An 18,385-nucleotide genomic window follows, 5' to 3' on the forward strand; every position below is an offset into this window, starting at 1 on the left:
CATGAGAGAACCAAGTTTAGTTCTTAATGATGTGATTATTATTTTTTTGGTTTTTTAGTCGACCAGACTTATTTATTTTGTTATATTGATCGTATGTTGGTCCTTGAGTTGTTGGGTGGTCATATTTAAATGCTTGGGTAGTTCTTTTATAGAGTAGGGTTCATACTAAATACTGTAGTGATGTTTGAGGGATCCTTAGAGGTCGGGATCTTTGAATAGTGTGATGATTCATTTATAGGTTGTTGTAGAGTTTTGGATCATATGAATGGTGAATGCTTATTCTAGGTGAGGACTCGGAGTCAGGGTTATGTTTCTGATAGTGATTATAATTGTATGTTATCTTTTTGATTAAATTTTGTAGGGACTAGGAGTTGAGTAGTGGCCTAGTATTCAGGATATCTCTATTTGATAGAAGGGGTTAGGTTATGATCTAATACAAGGGTGGAATGAACTAGATGGTGGAGTTAGAAGTGCAAGGTGGTGGACGACTTGAGATAGAGTGTATGGGTTCCAAGGTAATGCTACTGGTAGTGAGAGGGGTGACTAAATAGATGGGGAACAATCTATACTAAGAATTATATCATGGAACACAATCGAAAAGAAAGTAGATTGTAGCCTACCTCGTAGCAGATCACGTGCATTCTCAATTAGCTGAATTGAAGCCTCNCCCCCCCCCCCCCCCTTAAGGAAATGATTCTCCTCAAGTACCTGAGGTTAATGGTAAATATTATCCCCGAATAGCATGGTCTTACTCATTGATGTATCAATACCTAAAGAAGTGGTGTCAGCTAAGGCCTTAGTTTATAAATCTACAAGATTGTCACAAATTTTAACACAATTAATATTAATGGTATACCAGTTATCAATATGATATCACAATATTGTGGGTTTTTTTCATTAGTTTGAGTTTGTTGTTTTAATAACGATTTTTTATTAAACCATTTTATTGGTTCTATCACAATTAATTTAAATTAGAAAAATAATTTCTCTAAATAAAGTGTTTGATAGTAAAATCATTTCACTTTCTCACTAGTTGAAGTTTAACATTTTTACTTCAACCTCCAAAGTAGAATTAGCAAGCAATATGATTTTCTTTTCTCACTTCCATAAAATATCATAAATTTTATTTATCTACCTCAATGAAACTTTTAAGTATAGCATAATATTTTTTGTCATAAAACAAGCCAGCAAATTTCGTACCAAGTAAATTAACCTGATTTGCTTGTATATGCTATACTTTATACACAATATCCTATATAGTGCAATTAGTCACATATCTCTTATTTTTTATTGGGCTAGCAAACTACTTCTTTCTTTGTCATGCAATTTTCATAATTGAATCAAAAGGAGTTGCAAGACTTACACAACCGATAAGATTGTATTTCACAATGTTTTCAACAATTTGTGACTTGACAATGAAAATTCTGTCACATGTTTTATGGTATTCTTTTCATTCCAAGAATGAAATTTATCTCACCAAAACATTTCATTTTAAATGACTACTCAACACACTTTTCTTAATTTATTTATAACTCTCATGTTAGAGCCAAAAATTAACTCATTATAGCAAAAAAACAACATGTGTTTTATTTCATAATAAATATATGCACTTGTAATACCCTTTTCAATGCATTTCTCAAAGATGCAAAATGAATTTTTTTCATAATGACTTTTTTCCTCATTGCACGAGCCCCCAATATTTATGATTTTACATATAATTTTTCATGGAAAGTAGAATCACTTTATTCATGAAAATGCTAGGTAAAAAGTTTTTCTTTTCCTTTACCTCTTCTCCACTTGAAGTGAGCAAGTAGAAAATTATTTTACCCATTCTTCTCTTCTCTTCCATCTATTGAAGAGAGCGACGTTTGAGCCGAATGATATGGAGACCTCTTTCATGATATCCACACTTTTTCAACCTGTAACAAAACATGAATCTCCTTAAAATTGTTGGAGTAATATACAAAAAATATAATAAATTACAGTTGAAATAAAATGAATAAAAAATGAATAAATAAATCTTTAGGCTGAGGCACGGATATCTCGCTCTCTTTAAAGATATTCAAGCCCACAACGGCATAATCTACACCGATCCAACAATATATATCTTAACTTGTCACCTCCATGATACTACAACCCAACAACGTGTACACTCAAACAACTCTAGATTAGTTGAAGAGTCCAAAGCTCCCCATAAGAACACCTTCCTTAAACATATAATTATGGTTTTTTGTATAGTGAATATAGTTGGAGACATAGAATACTCTCTATTTTACTGCACTAATCTCAATATAAATACAATACAATACGACTCATCTGTTTCACTCTATATTTTCTTGTATATATCTTGTTGTATCTACTTCTATCCAACACAAGGAAAACTACCATATTTATAGGTGATGAATTCTTCCTTGCAATGAATAGGAATATAGTGGGTAGTAAATTTAACAAATTAATATCCCAAGTATTACATAGGTTACAATACATAAATATAGAATAATGTGTGAAATAAAGAATTGGTGGTGACATAAGTTACTAACAACTAATGGCCACTTTCTTCCAAAATTGATGAGAGTAAAGAGGCACAAATGTAATGTCCACTAATAGACATACCATAGTACATAATGTGACATACAATATATTTTTATTAATATTAAAATGTCATATCAACAATCCCCCACTCATTTTTAATATTACTCAGTTGAAGGTAGACTATTATGCATAATGAAGGTGTGCTCAGCATTGAACCTTCACTTAGTAAAATAATAATCTTTACTCCAGAGTCAGTAGTGGTCTNATTATGTATGCAATAGAGGCCTAATTTTTTCTTTGTTTCTAGATGTTGTAATTTAGTTGTTGTAGAATTCAATGCATGCTTACTAAATATAGAATTTTTAATAATAGAAGTGTAACTGTATGTATGTATATATTTTAATAAGCGGGTAATTTACATCTTTTTGGAAACCTTCTTCATCACTTTATACAAGTATTTAATTAACAAAAGATTTAATAAATGTTCCCTTCACATTTGCTACTTGAATATGAATAAGCAATAAAAAATAGATGGTGATGAAGATGCATCACTAATGGATGTTCCCATATCCTTTATCACATCCGAAGAATCAAAAGTTGATGTTATTGAGGTAAGCTTTTGTATAGTTCATCTGATTATAAGGTGCTTTATTGAACAACTTCTTATGTTAATTTTCCTTTTTTTTAGTTAAGTCTTATATTACTGCCAAAAATGATAGGTCATTCAAGATAAATTTTGTCGATAATATATTATTTACTATTATAGAATTAATGGTTATAATGTATGAAGAGATTTTTTAATTTCTAAAATACAGTAAATGTAAGAAAAATATGCCTCATATTTGTTTTAAGATTATATATAAGACGTCTATGAATGTGCATATGAATGATAAGATGTGCATTACAAATCTCTTAATAGACTACTCAATATTAAGATGAAATATTAAAATTCGAACACTAAGTTATAATAATACTTATCATCGAACATATGAATATGTAAAAAGTTTCCTTGATTGAAAATGTAATAAATATAAAGTATAGGAAAAATGGATAAAGGATACTAAATTATGACCGAATTTGCGGTAACACACTCATACTTTATGGAGGACCTAGCATCCCCTTGAATATTTTATTAAAAGCATCATTTTAACATTTATTCACTGTGACACAAGCCGAAATTTGATTATGAAGAATATAATTATTTACGAGATTAAATTTTGATTGAAGCGTGAAGGAAGGGTTACTATTTTTACTCCGTTGGAAGCAATTTTCTAAAATATGGGGGTGTGAGGCAAGGCATTTAATGTTGTTAGTGGCGAAGCGTGTGCTCCGAGAAACAAGGTGTAAGTCCGAGAGATTTATGGGGCGACTATCATGTATATTCAATGTTATAATTTTATAAAAAAGAAAATAAGTAAAAGTAAAACTTTCAATGATTATACAAATAAATTTTAATAAATAACCTATAATATATAGAAAACAATATTATAATTTTTATTTGAGAAATGTATTAATAACCAATAATGAAGAAATAAGTATTCTAATTATTAGTTTAGAAATATCATTACACTAATAACAAAATCTATGACTTAAAGCAAAAGAAGTTCTAAAAAAATTAAAAAATTAATGCCCAGGGCGTACGTTTTTCTGTATAGGACTTACATTTTTATTCTTGGAGCTTACCTCGTGTGTCACCCCAAAAATATTTTTGAAACCACTGGTTCGAAGAGTGCAAATGAGTGATAATGATCAAACTTCTTTGTTTTTATCTTTAAATCAACATGCATGTCCAAATGATATAAGAAAGATTGACTTTTTATTTCTCTCACCCGATAAAGGCTCATAGGACTTGCAAATTATGAGAGTATTACAGTGAATTCAATCATACTAAATGTGTCATTTTCGGCATTTACCAAGAAAATTATTAAACTAAAATAAATTTACTATAACATCAATAAAAAAAATTAAAAATAAATGATGATTGATGGTTGTGATGGTTAGCTATAGTGGTGGTGGATGTCAATTGACGAAGATTTATTGACTATTAATGGTGTTGTGGATAGTTTCCATTGATAGCGGTGGTGGTGAAAGTTGATGGTAGTATATTTGTGGCGGTAGATAGTTGAACCATACATATAACTAATTGTTATGGTGATTGATAAAGATGGGTTACAATATATAGTTGTGAATTATGATGGTTGTTGTCAATATTGTTTGCCGATTTTTCTTATAATGATGATTGGTGTAAATAATAATTGTAAATAATGGTTGTTGATAGTGTGAATTGATTGTAGCTATTAGTAGTGGTGGTCATTTAGAAATGTAGCTACGAATAGTGGTAGTGGTTGAAGTTGATAGTAGTAGTTTGGTGGTGGTTGATAGGTTGAAAATAGTGATCACTAATAGTTGTGGTGATTGATGATGATGGTTGACACCATATAGTTGTGAATTATGATGGTGATTGTTGATACTGTTTGTTGATTTTTGTTGTGATGATGATTGGTGTAAATACTAATTGTAAATAGTGGTTAGTNCTAGACCAAAATCAATATTCCGAAGCTAACCTAGCTGTCAAAATTTTCATCTGAGATCGTCTTCCAAGAAGGTTGACCAAAGTCAACTTTTCAAGTCATTACAATAGTAGTAGTTTGGTTGTGGTTGATAGTTGGAAAATAGTGATCACTAATAGTTGTGGTGATTGATGATGATGCTTGAGACCATATAGTTGTGAATTATTGTGGTGATTGTTGATATTGTTTGTTGATTTTTGTTATGATGATGATTGGTGTAAATAATAATTGTAAATAGTGGCTAGTGGGAGTGTTGATTGATTGTAGTGATTGATAGTGGTGGTCATTACGAATACTGGTTGTGGGTAATTGATTGTTGTCATTGATAATGATCAATGATGACAAATTGATAATGAAGGGGTGTGGCGATAGAGGTGAATAAATGGAATTGGTGAACTATTATATTTTAAGAAATCTTTGAATAGATATGTTAATATACTTCCATTTCTGGAAATTTGTTTATCTATAAAACATCCCTAACGAGCGATCGACTAATGTTTGAGCATGATGAATCACTTCGTGCCGACCTGATCCCAATCCGTTTTTCTACCTCATACGAGAATGGAAAACTGATTGACCATGCTCTTAGAAAAAAGACACTACTTAACACCTTCACCTATCATAATTTTGAATGAATGGACCGATACATCTATAAAACAACCTACGACATAGACAATCTATCTCAAACAATCTTCTCTTATTTTATCCTTCTTTAAAATATATATATCTATATATATATTTATATATATATATATATATATATAATATTTGGTTCAACAGGACATTTTTAGTAATAATAACCGGATAGGACCATTTCACATACCAATGCAATGAATAAAATGAATTTTTTTATTTCAGAATGCAAGTTCTGGTAAATCTAGGTAAGAAAAGAGGTGATCGATCATCTTAAGTTTAGCCAAAATAAAAACTATTATTTGTATGGTGGAACTTAATTTAATTTGTGATAGACCTAGAGGTTGTGTATATCCTATAAAATAAATTTAGTAAAACTTACACGATACATTGACCACAACAATCATTAACATTATAAAAGAATGCATATGATTGATGGACACTCATCTTTTTTTTGTTGTATTCTAGCACATTAATTTTCACTTTACATAAGATCTTACAATTTATTTTCATATTTTCTACTAGAAGCAACATAAAATTGACGATTATGAGGATGCAATATTAATGGAAGCTCCAATATCTCTTACCGCACTTGATGATGTAAAAGCCGATGTTTTGGAGGTAAGATTTTGAAAAGTTTCTCCACGTACAATTTGTTTAATGTATTTTCTTTTAAGTGATATAAAAAAATATTTTGATGGGTTCTTCAACATTTTTTTAATTGTAATTGTGTTATGAAATTAAGAGAAATTCTCTAGGACAAAATTTGAATGCATATTTGAACAATTACTTGTACATGAATCTTTGAATATACTTTTCAATATTAAGATGTAGATACTAAATAATAAGATTGCTTATTATTGTACATCTGATTATAAGAAAATCTCTATTAAATAAAGTAATAAATGTAAGACTAAGAAAAAATGGTTAAAAGAACATTTCTTTAAACTTTTATTAGCCAAAACTCGACTATGGAAGAATATATGGTTCATATAATAAATTTCAAAAGATTCAATTTATTTTTTCTCGGAAAAAACAAGTGTAAAATGATAATGATAACAATCGAAAACCTTTGTTTTTCTTATTGATCAGTGTGGTTATACAAACAAAATAAAAAACATTGATTTTTCTATTCAGCTCACCCGATAAATGTCCAAAAATATTTTAACAAAAATATCCAGGCGAGTCATAGGACCTTCTGTACAGTAACAAATCTAATCATAATATAGGTGTCATTTAAACCATTTTCCCTAAAAATTAAAGAAAACATACTATATCAATTTTATATTTCAAAAAAATAATATGGTGTGTGATGGATATTGGTGGTGGTTATGAATGTCAATTGAGGATTGTATGTTGACTAATAATGGTGTGTTGATAGTAGACATATTTGTAATGGTTGTATTAAAAGTTAATGAAAGTAGTTCAGTGGTGGTTGATAGTTCTATGATTTTCTGATTGATGTCAATAATAATTGTAAGTAGTAGAAACTGTTAGTGTTGATTGATTGTAGTGATTGATAGTGCTGATGGTTGAGGATAGTAGTTGTGAGATGTTTATGGCGGTGTTTTATAATGGTGGGCAATGATAATGGTAATAGATGGAGTAAGGCGATATCAGTGAATGTATGAAATTTGTGAAATTCATGCTAAGAAATGATACGTTTTTTGAGAAAACTTTCTTCCATATGAGATTTATCACCTCCCCTTACCATAGTTTAAAAAACTAACGGATTTACTCATCAATATATAAAACAGGATATGATATGACCAAATTATGTCAAGTGATCTTCTCTTATTTAATCCCTCTAAAAGATGGATATAATTTTTTTTGACTAAAATTGATAATTAAGTTAATAATATTTGTATAGAGTCATTTCATGTACTAGTGTAATGAAGAACATAGAAGTTTTCTAGTTTGGAAATTAATTACAAGTACTAGTTAGATGGATCTAAGTTATTCACGATTTTTTCCTAGAGGAAGTCAATCATCTTAGGTTTGACCAAATGGAAAGAGAAATAACATTATTATGGTGGAAATGAATTTAATTTGTGATAAATCTAGAGGTTGCGATTACTTTAAAAAATTTCCTTTGAAAGAGAAAATTTCAAAATTGATTTTCCCAAAAACAATATTTTTTTAGAAATGAAATTCTTATTATGGATGTAGGTTTTCATCTCACATCCAATTATTGAGTGAATCTTTAAAGATACATAACCACAACCATCATTGATGTTGCTACAAAATTTGATCAAACTTTATACATACGGTCTGGCCTAGCAATATAGGTAGAAGTAGAAGTTAGTCATTTTTTTCCATAAATAAAAGAAGTTCAAATGGGAATAACAAAAACAAAATAAATCACACAAACAGTTACACATATTGAGAAGAAACAGATTCCATCGTATTGTGATGGCCAAACCATGATCCTTTAGAATATAAAATATTGATAAACCAATATCTTTTGTGTACCACCTGATGTACAAAATATTGATTCCCCCCACTTAGTTCAAATAATTACCTTCTGAGAATAAATTTTGGATAATTTTTTATTACATAAATACAACTTGTTTTGGTTGCACAATGAGATGATACCCAAAAATATGCATTACATGCATAGTTATACATTTGAACATTGAAGACAAAACTGGATCATCAAGAATACTTCTCGTCCATGTGGTTCAATTATCGATTATGTAAGTTCCCCTTTGAATAATATTGATGTTTTCCTGCCAAAAAAAATTATTACATAAGTTTCCTTCTATGAGATTGTGACAAAATAAATATTTAATAATTGTTGGCAAACAGGTCTACCATCATCTCAAGACAAATAAAGAGTTTTGATCTTTGATTGAGGTTTATAATTTTCTTGTATATGGGGAAGTTCGTGAAACAAAGAGGAAATTAAGCCAAAGTAAAGAAATATTGCAGGTTAGGTCAAGAAAAATATATTAGAATAATTAATGAGATTGACTCTATGTATGCATGTTCGTTGAACGAGTTTATTTTGCAGGTGACACCGTGACATAAACTACATATTCGAGTTAACAAGTTGATCAAACATTATGTAGTTGGAACATGTACTGGATCTTTTCAGGGGGTATATATAAAAAATCCGCCAGACGTTCACTACATATCTGAACGTGACGTCCCTTCAAATATTGGTAAGAAAAGTTAAGTCGCAATGAAACATATAGTTTCTCTATTTAATGGTATTATCATTGTCGTTTTCAAGTTCATTGTTCTTTCCCTATTTGATGCTTATAATTTTGTAAAAATCTTATGGCTAGAGAAGATAATTTTGTAAAAATCTTATGGGTAGAGAAGAAGGGAAAAAGAGAAAATGAACATTTATATGAACTTCAACAAATACACATGATAAATGAAACAACACATATGGACTGAGTAGATTGAGCATTAAGGACTCCAGTACAATCCTTTTTTTACCTTTAGGAATTTGGCTCATACATATAAAAGAGAGGACAACAAAGAAAGTTTCAATTTCAGATATCGTGTAATTGGAGAGGGAGGAGTCGGCTATTGACTAATTGAGTTTGCAGAAAGATATATTGGAAGCCAAGAGGAGGTCGGGGGTTGATGAGCAGCTGAGGTTATTTTTCTTGAGAGCTAGTATCAGTGAAGCTTTTTCCACTTCAATGCCAGCAGGGGTAGGACTTATTAGTGGAGTTGATGTTGTGATGGAGTCTCGAACTCTAACTACTACATCACCAGCTTCTGAAGGGATTCTTGAAGTCTCATTTAGTGCGCCAGCCACTACCACCACCACTATTCATGTTTCGGGAGATACAAAAGCCTCAACACCATTTACAGACTCTGAATCCTACGGCATCACTGATATACACTACTCCTAGTACTATAAGTGTTGTAGAGACGTATCTCTATAATAATGAAAAATGTCACACCCTGAGCTACCCCCTAGACGCGAACCCGGGACCTAGGATCAAAAGTGACTCCAAGCTAACCTTGATGGCATAATCATGAGCATACTAAAGATAATAAACTGATGCGGAAGCTTAATTAAAAATACAAATGAAAAGATGGGGAAAACCCATATAATATAACTGAGATAAATGGTAACTGATGAGTTTAATACAAAGAAAATATTAGCTCAATACTAAGTTGAATCTATCTATGTCTCAAAATAGCCTCTAAATACCTAGAAGTGTTGGGATAGGCCCCAATTAAGTCTAGAAAAACTGAAACCAAAGGACTAAAAATATTGAAAAGAAACTCATCACTTTTGTCCTCGGAGAAAGAGGACTCACCATTGATTCTGTTGAACTAGAGATTTGGAACTGATCTAAGCGTAATTTGGATGCTGAGAACCTGAACCTGAAACACGAGAAGATGTAGCGCACGTATGCGTCAGTACTTGAAAGGTACTGAGCATGCATGATAATGTAAAGCAGAAGTAACATAATTAAACAAAGCAATAAAGCAATGAAATAATCTGAACACGATATAGATGCTGAATACTGAACTAACTTGATGCAATGACTAATTTTATAACATGTTGTGACTGAATACTGATTGAACTGTAAATAAGGTCAATGCAATTGAATTTGACTGAACTGTGGGAGATACTAATAACCTATAATAAAACCACAAGCGCTAAATGTGGAGTTCGATGTATACCCCCTATCGAGAGGACCCAATATACCCTGCCAGAGGTATAGAGGCATGCTGGCGTGATCACTGAAATGATGCACACAGAGGGGACTTACAACCTACATGGATAGTAGTTCTCGGTCTATTTAGGTATGCTGAACCCTAGTCCAACTCGGTATTATGCTACTCCCAATGGATTAAGTGATTAACACATTATGACTGAATTTCTATAAGTTACTGGATAGCTCAAATTGAACATGCAAAACTGAGAATGCAACAATTAATCTGATAATGATGCATTCATAAACTGAGGCATGTATAACTCTGAATACTGATATATTTGATCTAGCATGTGTAATTCAAGAACTAAAGAAATACATAGTTAGGGTTCTGAAATTCATACAATATACTGAATATTAACATACTAATTTGATTTGGATCATTCTAACAGCTAGGAACCCAACAATTCTAACATTCAAGAAACCCTAGATCTAGTCATTATAAGTGAATCAAAAGACTGACTAAAAACTAGGGATCTAATTGGTGAAAGGAACCCACTAGTGAAATCCCATATACCTGGTGACGAATTTCACGGATATATCATTTGATTTCTCGGCTGGAGCTGAAGAAAACTTGATGCGTTCTTGAACTAGGGTTCTTGACTTCATTCTCCACTTAGCGTACTAATTTTCGAAGTTTTGATTAATGATTTGACTTAGGTAAGTTCTAGTTATGTTTCTAGGGTTAAACGGACTAAAACCTCATAATTTTGGGTCTAAACGGTGTAGCTTAGGGGTCCAATGAAATAGGAAAAGGCCAAAAGTCCCCTTAACTGCTATCGGAGTGATCGACGGACGGGACCTACGGCCCGTGGATCGAATAACGGTCCATGCTGGCTGGCCGTCATTTACATCAAAGGCTGGGCAAAGGGGTCTTGATCCACGGACACAGACCGCGGACCGTTGTCTGACTTACGGACCGTAGGTCGAGACTCAGCCGATTTTTCTGAGCTGAGAACTGAATTTCTGACTGAACTGAGTTCCAAGAAAATGCAAATACGCTGAAAATGCAAGTACAAACTGAAGATATATGATTAGAAGTCGGAATTTACGCATGAATGACTGAAAAACTGAAGAGAAACTATTACCTCAAGTGGGAATGAAATCAGAAGGAAAGAGGTGAGGATACTTGACTTTCATGGCCGCTTCTGCTTCCCAAGTGGCTTCCTCTACGGAGGGACTCCTCCACCAAACCTTGACTGAAGAGACTTCTTTGTTTCTCAACCCTCTAACTTAACGATCAAGAATCTCAATGGGTACTTTCTCATAAAAAAGGCAATTTTTTATAGCCACAGTCCCTAATGGCACTACGGATGCTGGATCACCCACACACTTCTTCAAAGGTGAAATGTGAAAGACTGGATGCACTGCTATTAAACCTGCTAGCAAATCTAACTCATAAGCCACTTTACCAATCCTTTTGAAGATCCGGTATGGGCCAACATATCTGGGAGTGAGCTTCCCTTTCTTGCCAAATCTCATCACCCCCTTCATAGGTGACTCTTTCAAGAAAATCCAATCATCAAGCTGGAACTCTAGTTCCCTTCTTCTAACATCTGCATAAGACTTCTGGCGACTTTGGGAAGTGTTAAGTCTATCTCTAAAGAGTTGCACTTTCTCCATAGCATCAAGGATTGAATCTGGTCATATTAAGGTTGCTTCACCTACTTCAAACCAACCAACTGGAGATCTACATCTATGCCCTTACAATGTCTCATAAGGGGCCATCTGAATTCTCGAATGGTAACTGTTGTTGTAGCCGAACTCAATAAGACGAAGGTGATCATCCCAACTACCCTTGAGTCGATCACACAAGCTCTCAACATGTCTGCTATGCTCTGAATGGTACGCTCTGCCTGACCATCTGTCTGTGGATGAAATGATGTGCTAAGGTTAACATGAGTACCAAGACCCTTCTGAAATGACTTCTACAAATGAGAGGTAAAATGAAGACCTCTATCTGAGATGATAGAAAAAGGAACCCCATAAAACCTCACAATCTCATTAATATAAAGCTTGGCGTAATCCTCTGCCGAATGTGTAGTCTTGACAACCAAAAAGTGTGAAAAGTTAGTAACCCTATCAACAATCACTCAAATAGAGTCATTCTGTCTGCGAGTACTAGGTAAACCTGTGATGAAGTCTATGTTGATAACATCCCACTTTCAAGTAGGAATGTCAATTTCTTGAGTCATGCCTCGTGGTTTCTGATATTCTACATTGACTTGCCGACAATTGGGGCACTTAGCCACAAAGTCTGTTATATCTCTTATCATACCATTTCACCAATAAACTTCCCACAGATCGCGGTACTTCGTAGTGGCCCCTGGATGGATAGAATATTTGGAGTTACGGGTCTCTGCAAGGATATGTTTTCTCAGATCACCCACATCAGGAACACACAATCTACCATGATAGCGAATTACACCATCTCCCCCTTGGGAGAAAACCTCCACTTTCTGATTGTGGACTGCACCCTTAAGTTCAAGTAATATCGGATTGTTGTTTTACTTTTCCTTAACTTCCACTACCAAAGAAGATTCTGCCCCATTCTAAACTGCTACACCACCATCTGATATGCTCATAAAACGAACTCCTAGGCGAGAAAGTCTATGAACATACCTTGCTAGCTCCTTTCTTTCTTCCTCAACATGTGCTACACTACCCATGGATAATCTGCTAAGAGTATATTCTACTACATTTGCCTTACCTGGATGGTAATGCACACTCATGTCATAATCCTTAAGGAACTCAAGCCATTTTCTCTGGCAAAGATTCAACTCTTTCTGGTGAACACACACTGAAGGCTCTTATTGTCTGTGAACACATCTACATGAACACCATACATGTAGTAACTCCAAATATTTAGTGCAAACACCACAGCTACAAGCTCGAAGTTATGACTCAGATAATTCTTCTCATGTACCTTAAGTTGTCTGGAAGCATAACCTATAACCTTACCTTATTGCATCAATACACAACCTAGGCCAACCCTAGATGCATCACAATATATCACAACCTAGGTCAACCTAGTTTTCAGTTCTGCAAAGTTTTTCTCACAATCATCTGACCACTGAAACTTAACCTTTTTCTGAGTCAACCTAGTCAATGGTGAGGCTATGAATGAAAATCCTTCCACAAACCGTCTATAATAGCCCGCTAGACGCAAGAAACTTATGATATCAATAGCATAGGTATGTCTGGGACATTGTTTCATTTCTTCTATATTTTGGGAATCTACTCGAATTCCTTCACTAGACACAATATGCCCAAGAAATTCAACTAATTGTAACCAAAAATTGCACTTGTTAAATTTTGTAAATAACTGGCGATCTTTGACAGTTTGCCGAACAATTCTCAAATTGCTCGCATGTTCCTCATTCCTAGAGTAAATAAGGATATCATCAATAAAGACGATAATGAACAAGTCCAAGTACTACTTGAACACTCTGTTCACCAAATTTATGAAAGTTGCAGGAGCATTGGTTAGTCCAAATGACATAACTACAAATTCATAATGACCATACCGAGTTCTGAAGCCTGTCTTTGGAATGTCACTATCCATGACTTTAAGCTGATGATAACCCGATCTGAGGTCTATCTTTGAGAAATGACTAGCACCCTGAAGTTTGTCAAATAGGTCATCAATCCTAGGGATGGGATACTTATTCATGATTGTGACCTTGTTCAATTCCTATAGTCAATGCACATTCTGAGAGAACCACCTTTCTTCTTTACGAACAACAATGGTGCACCCCATGTCGAAATACTAAGTCTGATGAAGCCCTTATCTAGAAGGTCTTTCAACTGCTATTTCAATTCCTTAAGCTCAGCTAGAGCCATTCTGTCAGGAGGAATAGAGATAGGCTGGGTATCTGGAATGAGATCAATTCCAAAGCCGATTTCCCTTTTGGGAGGAAATTCGGGAAGAGCATCTGGAAAAACTTTTGGAAACTCATTGACTACAGGGACTGACTCAAGAGTTGGGGATTCAGAACTAGAATCCTTAACCCAAACTATATGATAGATATAACCCTTAGAGATCATCTTTCTGGCCTTAAGGTAAGAAATGAATTGACCCAGAGACGCTAAGCTACTACCCTTCCATTTTAAGATTGGTTCGTCTGGAAACTGAAAACGAAAAATCCTAGTTCTACAATCAACTGAGGCATAACATGAAGGTACCTAATCCATGCTTAGAATGACATCGAAGTCTACCATTTCTAACTCTACAAGATCTGCTGCGGTGACTTTCTGAGAGACTGTGACACGACAATTTTTGTATACATGTCTAGCTATAACTCGATCACCAACTGGAGTAGAGACTGAGAAAGTAGCTGAGAGAGTTTCTGGACTAATACTGAATTTAACCGCTGTAAAAGGAGTTACAAAAGACAAAGTAGTCCCTGTTGTCTTTCCACTGAGTGAATCATATGTGAGCCACATCCTTAAGTTGGTAGGATGCCAATTCCACCCTATCACTACCAGTCACTTGCATCACTCCAAAGATTTTTTAACCTCGTCATTGAAATTTTGTGGGTCCTCACCAACTTGCAACCCTAAAAACTCAAGCGGATTCATCCTAACAAAATCTAGAACTCTAGCTACCACTAATCCACCATTTGTATTAGTAGGAACTGAAACTTACTGATTGTTCTTATTGGTCATACTCTAAGCCAATAGTTGGATCACATTCTAAAACTGTACATTCTTAACCTCATGGTTTGGGACTAGAGGAATTGCGTTAGCATTGCATGCATTAGCATTCCATGCGTAAGCTCTTTGAGGAGGCATGATCTTAAGTGCATAACGATGGATTAAGGATATCATACCAACGCACGATAAGAATATATCAAGAGAGTGAAGTTTTCCTAAAACACTTTGTAGCCTCCCCCTAATTAGAGGTGGTGCACTTCACACCCATGAAATGAACTCTACTTAATGCGGCTTTTCAGATCTCCTCGAACACTTAAATCTAAGCCTTTGATACCAAGTTTGTCACGCCCCGAGCAACCCCCGAGACGCAGACATGGGACCTAGGATCATAAGTGACCTTAAGCTAACCCTACTAGCATAATCATGAGCATACTAAAGATAATAAATTGATGCCGAAGCTAAATTAGAAATAAAAATTAAAAGATGGGTAATACTCATATACTATAACTGAGATAAATGGTAACTGGTGAGTTTAATACAAAGAAGATATTAGCTCAATACTAAGCTGAATTTATCTATGTCTGAAAATAGCCTCTGACTTACTTGAAATGTTGGGACAGGCCCCAACTAAGTCTAGCAAAACTTAAACTAAAGAACTAAAAATATTGAAAAGAAACTCATGACTATTGTCCTCGGGAAATGAGGACTCAACACTGATTCTGTTGAACTGGAGATCGAGAACCGATCTAAGCGTGATTTGGATGCTGAGAAGTTGAACTTACATCACGAGAAGACGTAGTGCAAGTACTTGAAAGGTACTGAGCATGCAAGATAGAATAAAGCTGAAATAACATATAACTAAACAAAGCAATAAAGCAATAATATAATTTGAACACGATATAGATGCTCAATACTGAACTAACTGGATTCAATTAGAAAATTTATAACACGCTGAGACTGAATACTGATTGAACTGTAAATGAGGTCAATGCAATAGAATCTAACTGAACTGTGGCAGCTACTCAAAATCGATATTAAAACCACATGAGCAAAATATGGAGTCTAATATATAGGCCCTATTGAGAGGACCCAATAAACCCTGCCAGAGGTATAGAGGCATGCTGGCGTGATCACTCAAATGATGCTCACAGAGGGGACTTACAACCTACGTGGCTAGTAGTTCTAGGACTATTTGGGTACACTGAACCCTAGTCAAACTCGATATTATGCTACTCCCAATGGATTAAGTGATTAACACATTATGACTGAATTTATGTAAGTTACTAGATAGCTCAAACTAAATATGCAAAACTAAGAATGCAACATTTAATCTGATAATGATGCATTCATAAACTGAGGCATGTATAACTAAATACTGAAATATCTGACCTAGCATGCGTAATTCAAGAACTAAAGAAATACATAACTAGGGTTCTGAAATTCCTGCAATAAACTGAATATTAACATACTAATCAGATTTGGATCATTCTAACAACTAGGAACCAAACAATTCTAACATTCAAGAAACCCTAGGTCTAGTCATAATAAGGGAATCAAGAAACTGACTGAAAACTAGGGACCTAATGGGTGAAAGGAACCCACTAGTGAAATCCCACATACCTGGTGACAAATTTCACAGAGAAATCCTTTGCTTTTTAGGCTGCAACTGAAGAAAACTTGCTCCGTTCTTGAACTAGGGTTCTTGACTTCTTTCTCCTCTTAGCATCCTAACTTTCTATGTTTTGATTAATGATTTGACTTAGTTAAGTTATAGTTATGTTTCTAGGCTTAAACTGATTAAAACCTCATAATTTAGGGTCTAAACGACGTAGCTTAGGGGTCCAACGAAATAGGAAAAGACCAAAAGACCCCTGACTTAACTATTGTCGGAGTGATTGATTGATGAGAACTACGGGCCGTGGATGAAATGACGGTCTTTGCTGGTCGGCCATCATTTGCATTAGAGGCTGGGTAAAGGGTCTTGATCCACGGACACAAACCACAGACCGTGGTCTGACCTACAGACCGTGGGTCTGTCTGTGGCTCGAGACTTAGCCGATTTTTCTGAGCTGGGTTTGGGGAGGGGTTGCGGTGGTGAACCACGGACCAGCAGCACGGGCCGTGGTCTGGCCTATGGTCCGTGGATGGCAACCGTGGGTTGCAACTTCTCAAAATCTGCATTTTAGTCTATCTAGGATACATGGTGTTACGAAAAAATAGTTGCAACATTAAAGAGTGACAATATATGTTATAATTTGTTTGACATCGTCGTATCTTTGATTTTAATGATGGTTGGGGATCTATATATCGCAATGTATGAATATAAATGTGCCGACTATACTTAATATGTATGCATAAAACTTGATAGTCAGGAATTGATAGTGAAGTTCTGTGCCATATGGATGTGAGTATTCTGTGCATCATTAATTTTTTGTTCATGCATCCAGAACTTGTCTTGATTCATGTTTTGTTGGTTGTAAGCTAGAGGATTAGAAAAGGATCATAAACTATTTTTGAATTTAGACTACTTGACTTATAAGATTGTCCAAAATGATTTAATAATTCATTGTTCCATAATTTTTAGCCAAAATGAAAAGAAATTGTTCGCTTGTTCTGTTAATGTTATGCCCTGAGCCTATACCCTGGATGTGACTGGCCCTCAGAGACAATTGTCGGCTCCAAATGAATCGTTGGCCTGACTAACTGTGATTAACACGGCTCTATGGTATACACAAAGCTTTAATAGATGATCATCGAATCATTTAAAGAAAAATCTGAAACATTGTTTGAAAATACTTATAATCAATGACAAGTTTCAATAAAACATCTAAGAAAAATACTGAAAACAATTGAAAATTGTCTATCCACGAAGCCTCTAAAATACCAAGATAGGTGGTGGAACAAGACTCAAAACACCTTCAAATAAATCAATACTAAACTGAAAAATCATCTAGAGTACTCCAAAAGTAAGGAGGTCTCACGAAAAGTTGTTGGAAAGTGGAGTGATCTCAACAGAGGGTCTATTGATGATCATGAACACATGTATATGTATCATGAGATGATTCAGCTCAAATGATATCGGTACATTAAATTTATTGTACGTAATATGGCTGAATAAAAGAATTATTGAATTGATAACTGAATATAACTTAAGAAAAATAAGATTTGAACAAGTAGTGAAAACCACTTGTTCCTTTTTAATAACATATGCAATGAAGAAAGATGAAAATAAAAAAATTTACTTTGTTGGGGAGCTTCTCTAACCGGCAATCGTCATAATGATCCTAGCAATGATACAACATTCCA

The 18,385-nt window shown here is 34.2% G+C and overlaps 1 pseudogene; it reads left to right on the forward strand.

Moving 5' to 3' along the window:
* Positions 1–455: 455 nt before the first annotated feature.
* Positions 456–9,140, forward strand: LOC125845977 (uncharacterized; annotated as a pseudogene).
* Positions 9,141–18,385: the final 9,245 nt, after the last annotated feature.

Source organism: Solanum stenotomum, chromosome 11, assembly GCF_019186545.1.
Source record: "Solanum stenotomum isolate F172 chromosome 11, ASM1918654v1, whole genome shotgun sequence".
Taxonomy (NCBI): Eukaryota; Viridiplantae; Streptophyta; class Magnoliopsida; order Solanales; family Solanaceae; genus Solanum; species Solanum stenotomum.